Source organism: Elephas maximus, chromosome 5 (genome assembly GCF_024166365.1).
Source record: "Elephas maximus indicus isolate mEleMax1 chromosome 5, mEleMax1 primary haplotype, whole genome shotgun sequence".
Classification (NCBI taxonomy): Eukaryota; Metazoa; Chordata; class Mammalia; order Proboscidea; family Elephantidae; genus Elephas; species Elephas maximus.
Genome location: NC_064823.1, coordinates 59,382,194 through 59,400,250, shown reverse-complemented (window position 1 = coordinate 59,400,250; position 18,057 = coordinate 59,382,194). Strand labels below are relative to the sequence as shown.

The 18,057-nt window shown below is 36.5% G+C and overlaps 2 protein-coding genes across 16 annotated transcripts in view; both read left to right on the top strand.

The window, feature by feature from the left end:
- PDLIM5 (PDZ and LIM domain 5) overlaps positions 1 to 18,057 on the top strand; it is a 1,027,106-nt gene that overhangs the window by 706,781 nt on the left and 302,268 nt on the right. The window lies entirely within an intron of this gene.
- BMPR1B (bone morphogenetic protein receptor type 1B) overlaps positions 1 to 18,057 on the top strand; it is a 531,312-nt gene that overhangs the window by 309,605 nt on the left and 203,650 nt on the right. For 8 of the 15 annotated variants that reach the window (XM_049885693.1, XM_049885684.1, XM_049885688.1 and 5 more), the window contains one exon: positions 5,992 to 6,086. The exons of 6 other annotated variants lie outside the window; for them this stretch is intronic. The gene's annotated coding sequence lies outside the window, so the exon portion shown is untranslated. Of the gene's footprint in view, positions 1 to 5,991; positions 6,087 to 7,956; positions 8,118 to 18,057 lie in introns of all 15 variants that reach the window. One more of the 15 variants, XM_049885686.1, reaches the window with a different exon arrangement.

Sequence of the window (18,057 nt, the reverse complement as noted above, 5' to 3'; positions counted from 1 at the left end):
TTGGCTCTCATGGGATTGTTTTACTTTTCTTTAGCTTCACCTTGAACTTGCATATGAGCAGTTGATGGTCTGTTCTGCATTCAGTCCCTGGCCTCGCTCTGATTGATTATATTGAATTTCTCCATCATCTCTTCTCACAGATACAGTTGATTTGATTCTTGTGTATTCCATCTGTCAAGGTCCAAGTGTAGAGTTGCAGTTTTTGCCATGAATAAATCATTGGTCTTGCATAATTCTGTCATTCAATATCTGTTACCATTTGTATCGGCAAGGCTGTACTTTCCAACTACTGATTCATCTTTGTTTCCAACGTTCACATTCCAATTTCCAGTAATTATCGAAGCATCTTGATTGCATGTTTGATCAATTTCAGACTACAGAAATTAGGAAAAATCTTTGATTTCTTCATCTTTGGCATTAATGGTTGGTGCATAAATTTGAATTATAGTCATAATAACTGGTCCACCTTGTAGATGTATGGCTATTATTCTATCACTCACATTGTTGTACTTCAGGATAGATATTGAAAAAAAAAATTTTTTTTTTTTAAATTGTGATTTAGATGAAGGCTTACAGAGCAGATTAGCTTCTCATGAAATGTTTCTTTTGATTATGAATGTGACACCATTCCTCTTCAATTTGTCATTTCCAGCATAGCAGACCATATGATTGTCCAATTCAGTATGGCTAAGACCATTCTGTTTCAGCTCATTGATGCCTAGGATATCGATCTTTATGCATTCCACTTCATTTTTAAAGACTTCCAATTTTCCTACAACCATACTTCATACATTCCATGTTCCAATTATTAATGGACATTTGCAGCTATTTCTTCTTATTTTGAGTTGTGCCACATCAGCAAATGAAGGTTGCTGAAAGCTTTAATCCATCCATGTCATTGAGGTTGACTGTACTTTGAGGAAGCTGCTCTTTCCCAGTTTATTTCAAGGGACCAAGGTGCTCATCTTCTAGCACTGTATCAGAAAATCTTTGCTGCTATTCATAGGGTTGTCACTAGCTCATTTTTTCAGAAGTACATCACCACGTCCTTTCTCCCAGTCTGTCTTAGTCTGGAAGATACCTTGAAACCTGTCCACCGTGGGTGACCCTACTGCTGGTATTTGAAATACCGGTGGCATAGCTTCCAGCTTCATAGCAATACACAAGCTACCATAGTTATGACCAAATGGCAGAAGAATGGTGGGATTATATGCTAATGACTCTTAGAGGTGCAGTTCTAATCAGGATCATTTACCTAAGCTTTTTTTCAGCTGCCTCCTAAATATCTGTGCCTGAATGTCCCCAGGCTTTTCAACCCAACATTTATAAAATAAATCTCTTTTGCCTACTTAATTGCTACCCAAACTCGCTTTAATTCCCATATACTCTGTGGAGCACCACTAGCAACACCAGGATACTCATCCTTGACCTCTCCCTTTTGTTTATTCACATTCCTATTACAGTCCAAGATGATTTTACATCTGTATTTCCCCATCTGGCCAATTTTTCCATCATCTCTGCTTTCCTCATAGGTCAGGTATTCCTTGCCCTTGCTTGAAATACTTAGCATTATCTTCCTATCTCCTTGCCTTTGGTCTTACTCTTTTCAAATCCTGTCTTTTCATAGAATCTTCGTAAACAATGTGGATCTGTGACTACTTTGGTCACCATCCTTCAATGGCCACCATTGCCTGCATTAGTGGTCTGGGTATGTGTTCTCCAAGTAATAGCTGGAATATTTACAAGGAATAGGAACCCTGGCAGTACAAATGGTTACGTGCTTGGCTACCGACTGAAAGGTTGGTGGTTGGAAATCACCCAATGCCTCTGTGGGAGAACTATCTCATGATCTGCTTCTCTAAAGATTACAGCCAGAAAAACCCTCTGGGGCAGTTCTACTCTATCATATAGGGCTGCTGTAAGTCAGAATCAACTCGATGGCACTGAGCAACTAAATGCCATTATAGGTAGTTTTAAAGTAAATCCCTTTTCAAATCCTAAACTCAAATTTGTATTATTTCGTAAAGTATTGTCTTCTTAGAAAGAAACTGTTTCTCCATACCAGTCTACTCTTTCAGGGTTGATCTTCTCCCACTTTCCAAAAAAAGATAGATGGCTCATTTTTCCTGCTTCTATATTGTGTTGCATTGCTCCAAGACATAAAAAACCTCTATAGTGTACTATAGAATATCAAAGAAGAGGGCAGTTAAAAATATTGCTATCTAGTTGGCTTTTAATATGTAACATTTTTTGCAAATCAAGTTGTTTTCCGTTCTTTGCTCTCAATAAAATCGAAGGGAAACTTAAACAAGCTGCCAACTAATAGTTTAAAAATACTTTTCTTTGCAGATCATAATGTGATTTTGTTACATAATTTAGAAGGAATTTAAAGAAGTGTATGGCATTGCTCCTTTGCGTATATCTGCTTATTTATGTAAACATGTTTCCTTAGCATTTACATTCATAAAAATGAAAATAGGAAGAAAATATATAACAAATCCTTGTACTCTAGCAATAATGATGTTGTCTTTTGCCTTCAATTCCAACTCACAGTGACTCTATGAGACAGAGTAGAACTGCCCTATAGGGTTTTCTTGGCTGTAATCTTTATGGGAGCAGATCTTTTTTCCCCACAGAGCCACTGTAGGTTCCAACCACCACTCTTTTGGTTAGCAGCTGAGAGCTTAACCATTGTGCCACCAGAGCATTCAATAATGATAGTCATGCTTAAATATATCCACTAATTGAGGTAGAAAACCCTCATTCTGCCTATTAAAAGATGCATTATCAATGTAGCTTTTGTTTATTATGCATAAAAATATCTAATCTATAGCATAATGCAATATGTAGTGCATAATATATTTACAAAATATATATAAAAGTATATTTATAAAATATGTTTACAAATATAATTTGTTAATTGTGTACTAATCATAGTTATGATCCAAGCCATGGTGTTTTCAGTCGCCTCATATACATGCAAAAGCTGGACAAGGAATAAAGAAAATGGAAGAAGAATTGATGCCTTTGAATTGTGGTGTTGGCCAAGAGTATTGAATATACCATGGACTGCTAGAAGAACAAACAAATCTGTCCTGGAAGAAATACAGCCAGAGTGCTTCTTAGAAGCAAAGATGGCAAGACTTCGTTTCACATACTTTGGAAATGTTATCGGGACGGACCAGTCTCTGGAGAAGGGCATCATGCTCGGTAGAGATTTAGTGAAAAAGGGAAGACCCTCAATGAGATGGACTGACCCAGTGGCTGAAACAATGAGCTCAAACACAACAATGATTGTGAAGATGGTGCAGGACCAGGCAGTATTTCATTCTATTGTACATGGGGTCACTATGAGTCAGAACCAACTGGACGGCACCTAACAGCAACAACAACAATAATAATGCTAACTCAATCAAAGAGAAATTTTTAAATACTTGGAAGCTATGATAATAGAGAGGAAACCCTGGTGCCATAGTGGTTAAGAGCTATAGGTGCTAACCAAAAAGGTCAGCAGCTCAAATCCACCAGGCGCTCCTTGGAAACCACATGGGGCGGTTATACTCTGCCCTACAGGGTCGCTGTGAGTTGGAATCACCTCGACAGCAACAGGTTTGGTTTTTTTTTTTGGTTATGATAATAGAGAATTTAATAACTTATAATTTCAATTAATGAATAAAATTTTGTTGCAGAGCAATTGACGGTAAATGTTTAAAGAATTTTAATTTTAATTATAATTATAAAAATATAGTACATAAGATTTCTTTGAGGAAGTGTGATAGAAATGAAGGTCAAGGAAATAAAATAACAATATAAAATTTTCAGCTGGTTTGGAAGGTACTAAATGGATACTTTAAATGGATAATTGTTGCATTAAATTTTTATGGATTCAGATTTTATTGAGTACATTTAAAATAGTTGATGTAATAGTTTTATTTTTAAATGTCATTATTTATAGTGTGCTGGAAATTAAATTCTGTGGAAATATGTATTTTACCACAGGTGAAAAATTTTAGATGTCAAGTTGTAATGTCTGAATCGCTACATAGATTTTCAATATTCTTTTAAGGGTCTGTGAACAAAAATAGTTGATGACTGCTAGCCTGCCAACATTGTTAACCTGGCATACAAAACCCTTTATCATCTGACTCCTTTTAGTCTTATTTTACTTTGTTACCACTTTTTGCCTCACATTCTATGCTTCAGCAAGACGTGAAGTTCTACGTATATGTCATCCTGTTTCCTGCCTCTTGTTTTTCTTTTTTTTTTTTTTTTTACCTTCTTTGCCTTAGTACCTTCTACTCTTTCTTTAACATTCAGAAGTCTAGACTGAGGAGTTCTTGTTACACCTCCCACTTATTATAGGCTCAGATGTTCATACTGCTTGCTCCTTCATGTCTGCTTCTAGATTCATCACTATTCTTAACAAATTGTTTTGTAATTAGCTCCTTTTTTTCCTAGAATTAGATCGTAAGGTCTCTGAGAGTAGGGCTGTATTTTTTTTGTCTTTGCCTCAGCACCTGGCTGTATACCTCTCCTGGCAATAAATTAATTTATTGGACAAATATTGATTATTGAACGAAGCAAGGAAAAGCGGCTTTCAATTGTTTGGAAGTTAATTCCTGTGCTTTTTTTGAGTCAATTGAACTATAAAGGGCTGTTTTTGGTGTGTGCTGGCTATATTTTGGCTGTAATTTTTGTACTTAATGATAAGGTTTTCAGTAAGATTGCACATGAACATAGGATTTTGAAGCTAAAAATGAGTAGAAGGATCACAGCACTGTGAGCGATAAGGCAAGGAGTCTAGTTTTGACTCTGCTATTTACTTGCCATGTGACCACGGGCAAGTTAAGCAACCTAAGAATTGACGTTTTCATCTGTAAAATGGGTTAGTGATCAGATATCTTTAAGATTTCTGCCATCTTTGATTTAATAAGGAGAAAAAAAAAACCAATGAAGCAAACAAATGATTATCCTTGGCAAGAGAAATAAAAATATATATGGGATTGATTTATTTTCTAGTCACTCATACTGTGGACATTAGGTGGCATATGCAGACTCTGCTGATTTTGTTTCTTTCACCTTTAAACTTATATAGTACTGTGGCATAGATTTTATCCTTAATGTAAAAAAAATTAAGGTAAAATAATTCACACTGTCATGATTGATGAAATAGGTACATCTGAAAATCTAGAAGTTAGCGTACTATGTTAATTTGCATAATTTTCAGATCGTTTTTTAGCTTCTTTCACTGAATGCTTAATTTGATCTGATTAATATTATACTTTCCATTGCATTTCTATCATTTTGGAAGTGAATTTACATTTTTTCAAACATTTATTTGTGGCCAGTTAGTCACTGCAGCTTTTTTCAATGAGGAGCAATATTTTTGAAAAATTACAAGAATGCTTTTCTACATCTTTTGGTCATTCGTAATATGAAGTAATTAAGTTTTAGAAAGCTTGCTTGAATGCTATTTATTTATGACTTTTATAAAGGGTTTGAGATTATGTTGTCCAGCCAAGACATAAGCAGTATTTGCTTTCTTGTCTCCTACTCTGAGCCAGCCCCCCTTTTGTCCACCTGCTTGAGGAATGCTGTATTTCTTCAGACAAACCTCATAATTGCCCTTCTGTGCCTGATTTGGGCCTCAGGAAAGGCCCGTAGCATCTGTAAAGCTGGCAGTGAAATGGTATTTCCAGGCAGGCACAGGGTTGCTGGGTCGGAAGCCAATCCACAGCTTTGTCTGAGCAGCTGAGAACTTCGCTGGAGTATTACCACGGTGTTCAGTAACACAGACCTGTGCCATGAGCAAGTAAAGCACTGAGCTAGTGTCAGGGTCAATATTTATAGACTACTACGTAGCTGTCCTGCAGAGAGGGAAAACAGAGAGAGAAACACGCACGCAAAGGGCAAGCAAAGAAAGACTGCAGTGGAGGGAACTTTAATTTCCAATTTTTTTCCCCCTTAAAAAAAACTCTTTTTAACTGTCAGGTTGAAACTTCTGCTGAAACATAACCATTTGGCGCTGAGTTATGACAAGAGAGGAAGCAAAAAGTTAAAGGAGCAAGCCTGCCATAAGTGAGAAGGTAAGTAATTAGTCAGTTGAGTGTCGCTTTTACTCATAAACTCCATCTCCCTGTTGGCTGCTCTGCATCAGTAAGCAAAGAGCCGTGTGGCATGTTAAAGCTATTAAGGGGCAGCTGCCTGCTGTTTCAGAGTGTCCTTGGTGGCAGTGTGGTTTTGTGTCCTGCCGTTAAGAATGCTGTGTGCAGTTGCCATACACTTCAGTTATGTGGGTGGTAGGAATGGATTTGCAACATTAATTTCATATTGTAGCCTATCATTGGAGCCCTGGTGGCACTTAAGTTTCTGTCTCTTCATTCTGTCAAACTCAAAATATTCTAATTGGTAAATTCATATTTACTTTTATATTGGTATTCAAACATTAATACCAGTAAGTGTATAATAGTGAATTATCTAGAAGTGAAATGTAGGAGGAAAATTCAGATGAACATATGAAGATATAGTAAAAAAAAAAAACAAAACCAAAAAGACAGAGTCAAAAGACAGAAGGAAGCTTTGAAGGTGGGTGACAGAGAGCCTCTTAAAAGAAAATCAATGTCCATTTGACAGTGCACTGAAGTGCAGTGATTACCTTTGGGCATAGAGAGGACCAGGAGGGATCAGAGGCAGGACCAATCTTCTTAATCCAAGGTGCAAAACACGTAGGCTCTTCAGAGAAGCGTTCCGCTTGTCCAAGCGATTTGCAATGGGTTCCTTACAAAATGTGACTCCCTGTTAAGTACATAAAATTAAATCTCTTGCTACACATTAATAGATTATTTTCCTTTCATCATGCATACCACTTTTCAACAGGTTTCTCTGTGTGCTCATGGTGCTGTAGTGTGTTCATTCATCACTGTTCTTCATGTCCCCGATTATCATTAAAACTAAGGGTGCCGAAGGGGATAGGAAAGAGATTGTTTTATATGTATTTTCTGATTTAAAACGTCCATGAAATTTATATACTTACATGCTGTGGTTAATACACATGACTTGGAAAATAAGATATGTTGCTGCATTGGACGTGAGGTATTTACTAGATGGAACTTATCTACTGACATAGTGAAAGTTTACTTTTTTTTTTTAATTGTTGAACTATAGGCTTTAGCATGATATTTAAAAATTTGGGGTTAGGCTGTAGATGGTGATTATAGCTCCTAAGGGTTTTCTGTACTACATGTTTCAGTTAAAAAACAAAAGTAATAATAAAGTTGCTGTACAGCTTAAACTGTAAGCCAGTAGAGATGTAAGAAAAAGCTAATATTCTGGCACAGATTTTGTGTTTAGGGCTAATATGCAGGAACCAACTCATTCTAAAGTGATAAGCCTCATATAAAATAGCAGGTGGAAGAGGTCTTAATGGAAAGTACATAATTTAAAATGCATCTAACAATTGTATAATATCGCTTTTAATGGATGTCTATATAATTTTTTAAATCACGCAAAATATTTCAAATGAACTTTATTAATGTGTAGCAACTCAGAAATGTTGGAAGGTTAATCCAATTGATACCTAAATTTAAAATATTTTAACATTCATTTGATTCTTGTTTTATCCTCTGAATCAAACATTTTGTGTTTACTTTTTTCAAGTTCTGCCTGTCAGTTTATTAAAGAGTTTGATTTAGACTTTTGATAATCTGTTTATTTTGAAAATGCAACTATAGTTGATCTGAAATGAGCATTTCCTAGTTAAAGAACCTGACAGAGTAATTTCATCAATGATTTTTTTCTTTGATACTGCCGTTGGGTGATAGCTCATGATTAAGTTTGTAATTTTAGTTCTTCAATATCTTGCATTTTTTTTAACTATGTATTGCATAAATCGTTATATGATATTGCTTTTTTGTCCCCTTTTTCATTGGTTTTATTTTTCTTCCTTCTGGCATTTAGTTTCAGAAATACCCTGTAGAAATTTTGGGCAAGATATGAGGGACAAATAAAATCACCACAATTAAAAGAAACTGAAGAAAGCTGTCCTTTCAATCAAGATAGGAAATAGATAATTGATATTGGCTGATAAAGTCCAAAATGAAGATGTATTTTAGTTGAAGGTCAGTTGAAATACCGTCCCAATATTATTTCTGGTTTTACATTCAGTCCATATACTGGGTACTTCTATTTATATATAACATTTTATATGCAGGAATTTTATATGTTAAATATCTACTGAAGCAAAGTTAAGTGAACTTAGCTTGAAATGTTAACGTGAACCTTCTCACAGGTCTCACTGCCTCAAATCTGACTTGCTGTACTACCAATCCACATGGTACACTGCCCTTAGAGGGATCGCCCACCCTGATGGCCATGTCGCTTTTCTGCTAAAACCCTACTATTGGTCGCTCTCTGTTGCTCATAGATAAAGCTCAAGCTTCTTGACAGGGTGTCTTTTCTTGCTGTAACTGCTCCTTTCCTTCTACATTCATCTCCTGCCATTCCCTGTAGGCAGTTTTCCTCACATCTGTCTTACCCCTTCCATTTTATGCTCTTGCAACATTCTGGTGTTTCTCAAAACAATGCATAGTGTTTTACTCCTCTTGAAAATTGTTTATGCTTTTCTCTCTGTCTTGAAAGTTCTTTTTCCTAGTCTTGGCCTCCCAGCCTCAGTAGTGACATCCCTCTTTAGGACCCCTGCATGTCCACTGTCAGCATCTGTGGTTTAGTCTTCTGAATAAGCCAACGTCACAGCACTTTGCAAAGCTTGATGACGTAGGGTTTTGTGCTTCTTTTTCCACACTAGATGGTAAGCTACTAGTGGCCAGCTTTTTAAAATTAAATCGACAGGTTCTCAAAAATTTGAACTAAGCTAAAATTTTATCATATTTATTTTAAACCCACATTCTGCTTTATAACCTCTTTTGTTTACTATGTTTTTAAGCTTTTATTAATTGGATTGAAAGAAAATTTCTGAAGTAGATGGTAAATGCTTTGAGGATAGTACCAAAAAACCAAAACCCATTGCCATCAAGTTGGTTCTGACTCATAGCGACCCTATAGGACAAAGTAGAACTGCCCTATAGAGTTTTCAAGATGCTTCTGGTGGATTTGAACTGCCAACCTTTTGATTAGCAGCCATAGCTCTTAACCACTATGCCACTAGGATTTCCAATTTTTTTTTTTTTTTGATTATTTTTCTGGCACCAATCACCCTAAGATATGTGTGTGTGTGTGTTTATCCACAGAAGTAGGCATTTGTTCAATTTACAAATTTATTTGAATAACGAAAGCCCCAAATTATATGGGGTAGCAAAGAAAATTTGGGATATATAACTCACAAATGTTGGTTGTTTAATTGTTCTGATTAAATTTGTCACCAGAATCAGCTAGTTGTTGCTCCCGTGTGGACTGCTGTGTTAAATGATGCCCTAGCACGCTGAAGACAGCGTTTACCCAGTACCAGCTGCCATGTAATCAATTCTGACTCATGGTAACCCTGTGTGTTTTGGAGTAGAACTGTGCTCCATAGGGTTTTCGGTGGCTGATTTTTTGAAAGTAGATTGCTGGCTTTTCTTCCAAGGTACCTCTGGGTGAACTTGAACCTCCAGTCTTTCCTTCGCAGCAGAGTGTGTTAGTTGTTTGGAACCCAGGGACTCTAAAGACAATGTTACACCTTCTAAAAGGCTCAGTGAGAATTTCAGCAGGGAATAGATCTATCCTTAGGTATCCTGGAGAATTAGAGTGGAATCATTCTGGATGTTACTGACAAATGTATACCTCCTCATTTTCTTTACAGTGGCAGAGAGAGTTAAGAATTGAAGGAAATAATAGAAAATCATGGCTTAAAAATTCTCAGACTTGAAAGGTGATATTCCATTTTAGACAGAAGAAGAATTTGCCTCTCGAAATAGAAATGTTGAAAGAAAAGGAAGTCAGTGTTTAAAAAGTAGTTAAGAAATAGCAGCTGTTTCTTTCAGCTCTACTACTCAATAAAAAAATGTCTTTTTTTTTTTTTTAACCTATTATAAGTACTTTGTATATCAGTATTTTGTGTACTGGAAGCAAATGTAATATACAATTTAGAGTAATTTTTAAATTTTGAATATTTTTACTTTTTAGTGTACCCTACTAAGACTTTGCACTTTTTAAGCCTTATGAACCTCTTCCAGACATTGAGTATGACTTTTTTGTTTGTTTAACCTTGAATTGTAGCTGTCTTAGGAATGAAAACAAGGTTGGTATTTTCATAGGAAAATTTGGTAATCTTTTAGTTTGCTTGGAATGGGCCATAATTCAATTTGTAATTTCTTTTCAGATATATTTTGCTCTCATAGCTATCCTGTAGTATAATATATATGGGGAAGGTGCCTCCATTAAAGAATTATAGGGATAAATTGTGTCAATTTCACTGGCATATCGAATATTATAATGGGCTAGCACCTAAAACTAAGGGCAGGGAGGCAGATCTAAAACTGTGTCCTTCAGTTATGGACACAGAAATGTACTTAGTTTCCCTCAGACAGTGATGAGAGAAACCCCGGCTTGCCTTAATGTTAAATGATTACAGCAAAAACAAACAAAAAAATACGAACGCCACCAACAAATAGAGGCCAAAGAATGTTGAGATTGAAGTGGAGGATAGAAGTTTTTACCTGAAAATAAAGTTTTATTATTCTTAGCAGCTTGGCTTGCCAATCACAGTTTTTCTATAGCTGTGGATGGCGTAGGATTCATATAACCTGAGAAAAATAAATGAATTATGGACATGGAACCTTGAAGTTCGTCTGCTTCAACTCTCTCATTTCATAGGTGGGCAAATGAGAGACAAAAGGTGAAGTAGCTTGCCAAATGTCATTTTTTACAGTAGCTAGTTAAGATTTGAATAAAAACAAAAACATATTTGTGAAGCCAATATTTTCTTACTGTGGCTTTTTCTGTCCTGATGATAATTACTCTGTTTTTTAAATTCTGCATATTGCACCAAGCTTAATTGGTTGTTATCTCTGTGTTTTGTATTATTATTGGACTCCTTTGTACTATTTCACAATTCTTGAGAGTTAAAGTTAGCCATTATTGTGCTCAACTGAGATGGAGTACTTTCCCCTTCTTAACCGTAGTTAAAATATGTTGTTTTTTTTTTTTCCTAATGGCAGATTCCTTTCTGGCTCTCCTTCCCCCCATTCTGTTTGGTAGTACAATCAGATTTATGCCCCATTACCATTCTGCTTTTGCTAGAACATGACAGATAATTGAAGCCAGGTCCCTGGTACATTTAAGGAGCCCTGGTGGTGCAGTGGCTAAGAGTTCAGCTGCTAACCAAAAAAGTCAGCAATTCGAATCTACTAGCCACTGCTTGGAAACTCTATGGGACATTTCTGCTCAGTCCTATAGGGTCACTATGAGTTGCAGTCAACTCGAAGGCAATGAGTTCGTTTGTTTGAAGGATGAAAGAAACGGTTTTTGAGCAAATAGCTGACAGTTGTTCTCGGCCTTGGCCTGTTTCTGTACCTTCCTCTTTCCTCCTCCATCAAACCAAAATCCAAGTGCTCCTCTCTACCCACTTCCCCAATCAAAGGAGAAAGTCTGATTACTCCATAGTGAACATTTTCCATTGGACTGATACTTTTTACTTCTAATATGTGACATTATTCATCTTTTTTTTTAATCTTCCCTTGCATAGAGACGATTTTTCAGTCTTTGCTGGTATGATAGAGGAAAGTGATATTTAAGTTTGGGTTTTTAATTACTCATGAACCGGAATCTGGGTGAGTTATTAGTTATTAGCATTTTATTTATATACTGATTATTTTGTTAGAAGCTATATTTCTTATTGGTTTAGAAGATTCCAGTTCATGAGTAATTAAAAACCCAAAATTAAATATCAAAGGAGCTTGATTCTTTAAAATCCTGTTAGTTGCAACTGTTTTCACAGGCTTTTGACTAATATTATTTTACTTATTCTGTGATATAAGTATGTTTTGAAATATTTTTATTGCTAAATCTAATCAATATTTTCTTTCTCTGATTTGAAACCCAGAAAGCTCTTTTCTATTCAGAAACCAGAAAGCATTTTTATGGTTTGATTTATTTACTTGTTAATAATATGATTCTTAAGGAATTTATTTATCAAGTATTTCAGCACTCTTTGGTCATTCTTTCCCTTTCTCAGTTTTTTGTGAAGTCGTTTTCATCTTGTGTTCCGGTTGTACAAATTTAATTTTGTGTGCTACCTCTCAATCTATTGTGCACTTAAAATTTTATCTCTGTGGGATAAAAGTTCATGTTTCTTGCTAAAGGAGATTTAGGTGTTGGAGCATGGTAGGGCATTGTTGCTGGTTTTAACTTGGCCAAAACGAAAACCAAACCTGTTGCTATCGAGTTGATTCTGACTCACAGTGACCCTATAGGACCGAGTAGAACTGCCCCATAGGGTTTCAAGGAGCACCTGGTGGATGTGAACTGCCAACCTCTTGGCTAGCGGCCAAACTCTTAACCACTACGTCATCGGGGTTTCCATTTAACTTGGCATGCCCGTTGAAATTGCTGTAAACAGGAGGCTGCCTCTATTACCTATGTTAGAAGAGACCTAATCAGAACCTTTAAATCATAGAGGCAAGTCACTGAAAGCGGTGATAGGAGGAGTCTTTTATTATTTGGGATGAGCGCTGAAGATAGCAGAATCTCAAAATGGACCCAAAGAATCCTCTATTCTAAATAATTCCATACTTGGAAGCAGTTAAAAACATATTTTAATATCCTCACATTCTGGTACCCCAGTTGGTTTTTATCATTGTCTTGCATTCCAAAGCCAGTTATACTTCAGTTCTCCCACACACCACTAATACACAGACCCATGCCTTTCCTTACATACCTGCGCATGACCTTACTTAGCAGGAAAAGTGGCAAGGAACTGCCAGGCCAGCAGGGAGTGACTGTTATATCTGGGGTCCCCATTTCTGTAAGTCTCATCCAGGGGAGAAATGAGTCTAACTGACTGGCAGCCTTTATTTTCATCTCTATTTTAAGCTACTTGATTAAGGGACTCAAGCTTGTTGCTGTGGTATCAAGTTCTGGTATTTGAAGCAGGAAAGGAAATTTCTCAGTATTTTTGAGTGTCATTAGAACTTAATACATATACACCAATTGATTACTTGTTCATGATGTAAAAGAGAATAGATTGGTTGGCTCTGAATGGACATACCTCATAAATATAGTTCTGTGTTTCTATATTTGTGGGGGAATATATATTTTTTTTTATATATATGAAAGTTTATAAAGATACATCATTTGCAGTTTTAATTTTTTGTTATACACTTAGTCACAGTAAATAGTTTGTTTTCTTTTCCTGTTTAACTCAAGGCAAATGATTTTGCCTTTAGAAAATATAGGAATTTTTTCCCCTTTGGGTCATTTTGCCCTTTGTTAGTACACTGGTATGTCTTTGGTAAGAATTAAACTAAAGTTCATTGAGATTTTGTTTCATAGCCCTGCCTTGAAATACACAAAGGGTAAATTATACCTTTTAGTTAATACTTAGGTTGTTCTTGCATTATGACTTGGAAAAGTATGCACCGGTATCTAGTATCTGTACTAAAATTCTAAGTAGGTTATTCATATTAGTCCTCCATTTTTCAGTGATGCTTTTTTATTTTCCTGCTTTAATATAAAGACAATTGTAACTGCATAGTATATAGCTGGAACATAATTCAATATGTGATTTCATATATTAATTCTCCAGGTAAATACTTATTTTTTCTGTATGTAAGATTCACTACAAGTCTGTTTCCTACCTCATCTCTACATCCTTTTTAATTTCATCTGCCAATTAATATATCATTATTCCCAGTAGTAGTTTTGCTTACTAACCCTAAAATTTATTTCTGTTTATTGTTAGAGGCTTGTTGGCAAATTTAAGTTGACAATAATAGAGAAAGCAAGTGTGGTGACCTAGGACACACCATTCTACTGAAGTAATTCAGGTTTCTTTGAATGTGTAGATTTTTTTTTGGTCTGTTTACTTGTTGTAAATGAGCTGACGTACAATACATACAGTCTTTTGAGTTACTTATTAATCCGTCCAGTATAAGTTTTATAAGTTCTTTTTGGTAGAAACAGATAACCAATCATTTGGAATGATTTGGTTTTCTTCTGCTGTTGTGCTCCAAAGTAGATTGGTGCAGCTTCCAAAGCACAAAATGAATTTAAAATATGCCACTGAAGCCATATGTTCTTAACTTGGAGAGCTGATTTTGTGGTCAATTTGTAGCTCTTCTTCTACTGCATGTTCTCTCTAGTAGAAAGGAAATGTGATATTTATGCTGACATGGTTTCAATTTCATAATGGTCCAGATGACATGAGTTGCACACAAGCAGGGAATAAGTCTTTCATTTTGGTTAGATTTTAATAAAATACTTTCTGTGACATACATACATTTCTGTTTATTAACCTTAATATAGCCAGTGGTATTAACTGATGCTTCTTGAGACATAAAGCATATCTCAGATGGAACACTGGTTTACACACACCCTAAGACATGTAGTACACACCGATGGCCAGTTGTACATTGATTGTCCTTCTATCCTCATAATCACAGAAAGGCTGCTCATTTCTCCATGTTGGCACTTAAGCAAGCAGGCTGACTGGGATAACCTGGTGGCCAGCTCTCTGAATTACCCACCCAGCCCGGGCTCATGCATGCTCAGCAATCCCTTCTCTATTTCCCTCTCTCTACCCACCTTCTTATTCCTCTCACTATTCCCTTCCCCCTTTGTTTCCTTGTTATTTTCCCCCCTTGTTCATATGTCAGTCTGTTACATTTCAGGCAATTAGCTATCATTAGGAGTTGTTTTTTTTTTTCACTTCAGCATTTTCTTTATCTTCTGTCTTCCATCTGTTGCTGAAATATATCAGAAAACTCTTCTTTTTATACAATTTGAGGAAAAACTTTCCCATTTTAAAAGAAACCTCAAATGTTTGGAAGTAAAAGGGAACTTGTATCACAAAACGTTAAAATACCTTCAGCATCTTTTCACAATTCTCCCTGAAGGCATCTACTCTCTTACTTTACAGTTAATGGTAACTTGAATAACATTGTGCATGGATATTTAGTCCTTGCAGTAATTCTGGTTATTATTGTCCCTATTCTAAATAGACAAGGAAACAGATATTCAGGGAGTTTAAATAACCATGCCTGAGAATCATACACCTTGGAAAGCATGGGAGGTAGGATTGGAACCCAGTTCTTTCTGACTCTGAAAACTCTATTATATAGTATATGACTTTTTTTTCTAAAAATAGGTGATTTCACTTCACTACTCACATGTATCTCTAAAAGTCTGAGAAGTAGCACAGTAGTGAAGAAGGCTTCCAAATATAACGCATCTAAACCGGAGGGCAGCAGCTCCATTCCCTCCATGGAAGACAAGGCTGTATCGATAGGCAAAAACAGGAAAGGGAAGCCTTAATTTTAGTATACTATTCTCGTTTCAGTCCATTTTTTTCCTCACTTTTGTAACTCTGATGAAGAGATAAGACAAATATTTAGGAATGTGTGTTCTTTTAGTATAAACCCATGCTATGTTGATTTCCTCCAAAATCATAATAAAATATATATTTTTTAAAAAATGTATAGATTTCAAATGAAGATTTAACCTGTCTCAAAAGCCCTCTCAAAATTTTGGAGGAAACTTACATAGCAAATTATGTTCTCATTTAATAATATCTATTTGGAAACCCTGGTGGCATAGTGGTTAAGTGCTATGGCTGCTAACCAAAGGGTCGGCAGTTTGAATCTGCCAGGCGCTACTTGGAAGCTCTGTGGGGCAGTTCTACTCTGTCCTATAGGGCTGCTATGAGTCGAAATTGACTCGACGGCACTGGGTTTGGTTTTGTTTTTTTTATATATACTATTTACTGTCACTGGTTACATTTTTCATAATGTGTCAGCATCCTCATTATTTCCATTCTGGTTGTTCTGTTTCCGTTAATCTAGCTTTCTTTTCCCCGTTACCTTCTCGTCTTTGGTCTGGGGTAAATGTTGACTGTTAGGTTTCATATAGATGATTGTTTAGAGGAGCACAGTACTCACGGGTGATATTATTTATGAGCCACTCTGTCTTTTGGTTGATCGGACCACTGGGAGTGGTTTGAGTTCCAAGTGTAAAGGGAATCCCAGGGCGAATTTGAGTTTTGTTCTACGTTTTTTTCTCATTCTATCTGGGACCATCTGTTGTGTCCCTGGTTGGAACGTTTGCTAGTAGTAGCCGGGTACCATCCACCTAGTTCCTCTGATCTTAAGGTAGGTGAGGCCGACTCCAGACGCTGCTCACCAAACTAGGATATAGAACATTATCTTTATGGACTATGTATTGCCAGTTGACTGAGTTGCCCCCCAGACAATAGTCCTAAGCCCTCAAACCTAGTAACCCAATCCTGTGAGGTATTTGGTTATGTCTAGGAAGTATCCATAACTATGCCCCCCCATGGGCTTTATTTTATATATAAATATGTATGCAGCACACACAAACACGTGTATACATTTGCCTACAGAAACACCTATATATGTGCACCTGTATATTCATGTGTGCCTACCTATGCATATTTAAAAAAACCTGTTGCCGTCAGGTCGATTCCGACTCATAGTGACCCTATAGGACAGAGTAGAACTGCTCCATTGAGTTTCCAAAGAGCGCCTGGTGGATTCGAACTGCAGAACTTTCAGTTAGCAGCCATAGCACTTAACCTCTGCGCTGCCAGGTCTTCCACCTATGTGTATATCAGTGTACATATCTACCTGTGTAATCACACATGTTTTTTGGTTGTTATTACTGTTCTTAGAAAATTGTATATGTTGTGACTTTCACCAAAGTTGTCCCCTATTATTGTATACTTTTTAGTGTCATCTTTTATCTTGGTCAAGCTGTGTTGACTTCACTCTTATTCGGTATTGTCTCATCCATCACCAAAACTAACAAGTGTTTAGTATCTAGAAAGTGATCACCCTCCCTCTTGCTGCCATCCCCGGTAACCACCAAATAATGTTCCTTTCTGCATGTATACCTATTCTTGTATTTTCATAATAGTGAAATCATACAGTATTTGCCCTTTTGTGTTTGGCTAATTTCACTCAGCATAATGTCCTCCAGATTCATCTGCATAGTATATTTTGAGAACTCACTGTTATTCTTTATGGCTGCATAGTATTCCATTGTGTGTATATAAGTTTATCTGTTGATGGGCAGTTAGGTTGTTTCCATCTTTTTACTATTGTGAATAATGCTGGAATGAACATGTTATTGTGAGGTGTCATTAAGTCAATTCCAACTCGTAGCGACCCTGTGTACATGAGAATAAAACGCTGCCTGGTCTTGGGCCATCCTCACAATCGCTGCTGTCTTTGAGCCCGTTGTTACAGCCACTGTGTCAATCCATCTTGTTGAGGGTCTTCCTCTTTTTCACTGACCCTGTACTTTACCAAACATGATGTCCTTCTCCAGGGACTGGTCTCTCCTGATAACATGTCAAAAGTATGTGGGATGAAGTGTCACCATCCCTGGTTCTAATGAGCATTCTGGCTGTACCTCTTCCAAGAAAGATTTGTTTTTTCTTCTGGCAGTCCGTGTTATGTTTAATATTCTTCACCAACATTATAATTCAAAGGCATCAGTTCTTCTTGTGTTTTCCTTATTCACTGTCAAGCTTTCACATGCATATGAGGTGATTGAAAACACCATGGCTTGGGTCAGGTGCACTTTAGTCCTTCAAGTGACATGTTTGCTTTTAATACTTTAAAGAGGCCTTTTAAGGCAGATTTGCCTAATGCAATGCGTCTTTTGGTTTCTTGACTGCTGCATCCATGGAGGTTAATTGTAGATCCAAGTGAAACAAAATCCTTGACAACTTCAGTATTTTCTCTGTTTGTCATGATGTTGGTCCAGTTGTGAGGATTTTGCTTTATGTTGCAGTGTAATCCATGCTGAAGGCTGTGGTCTTTGATCTTCAACAGTAAGTGCTTCAAATCTTCTTCACTTTCAGCAAGCAAGGTTGTGTCATCTGCA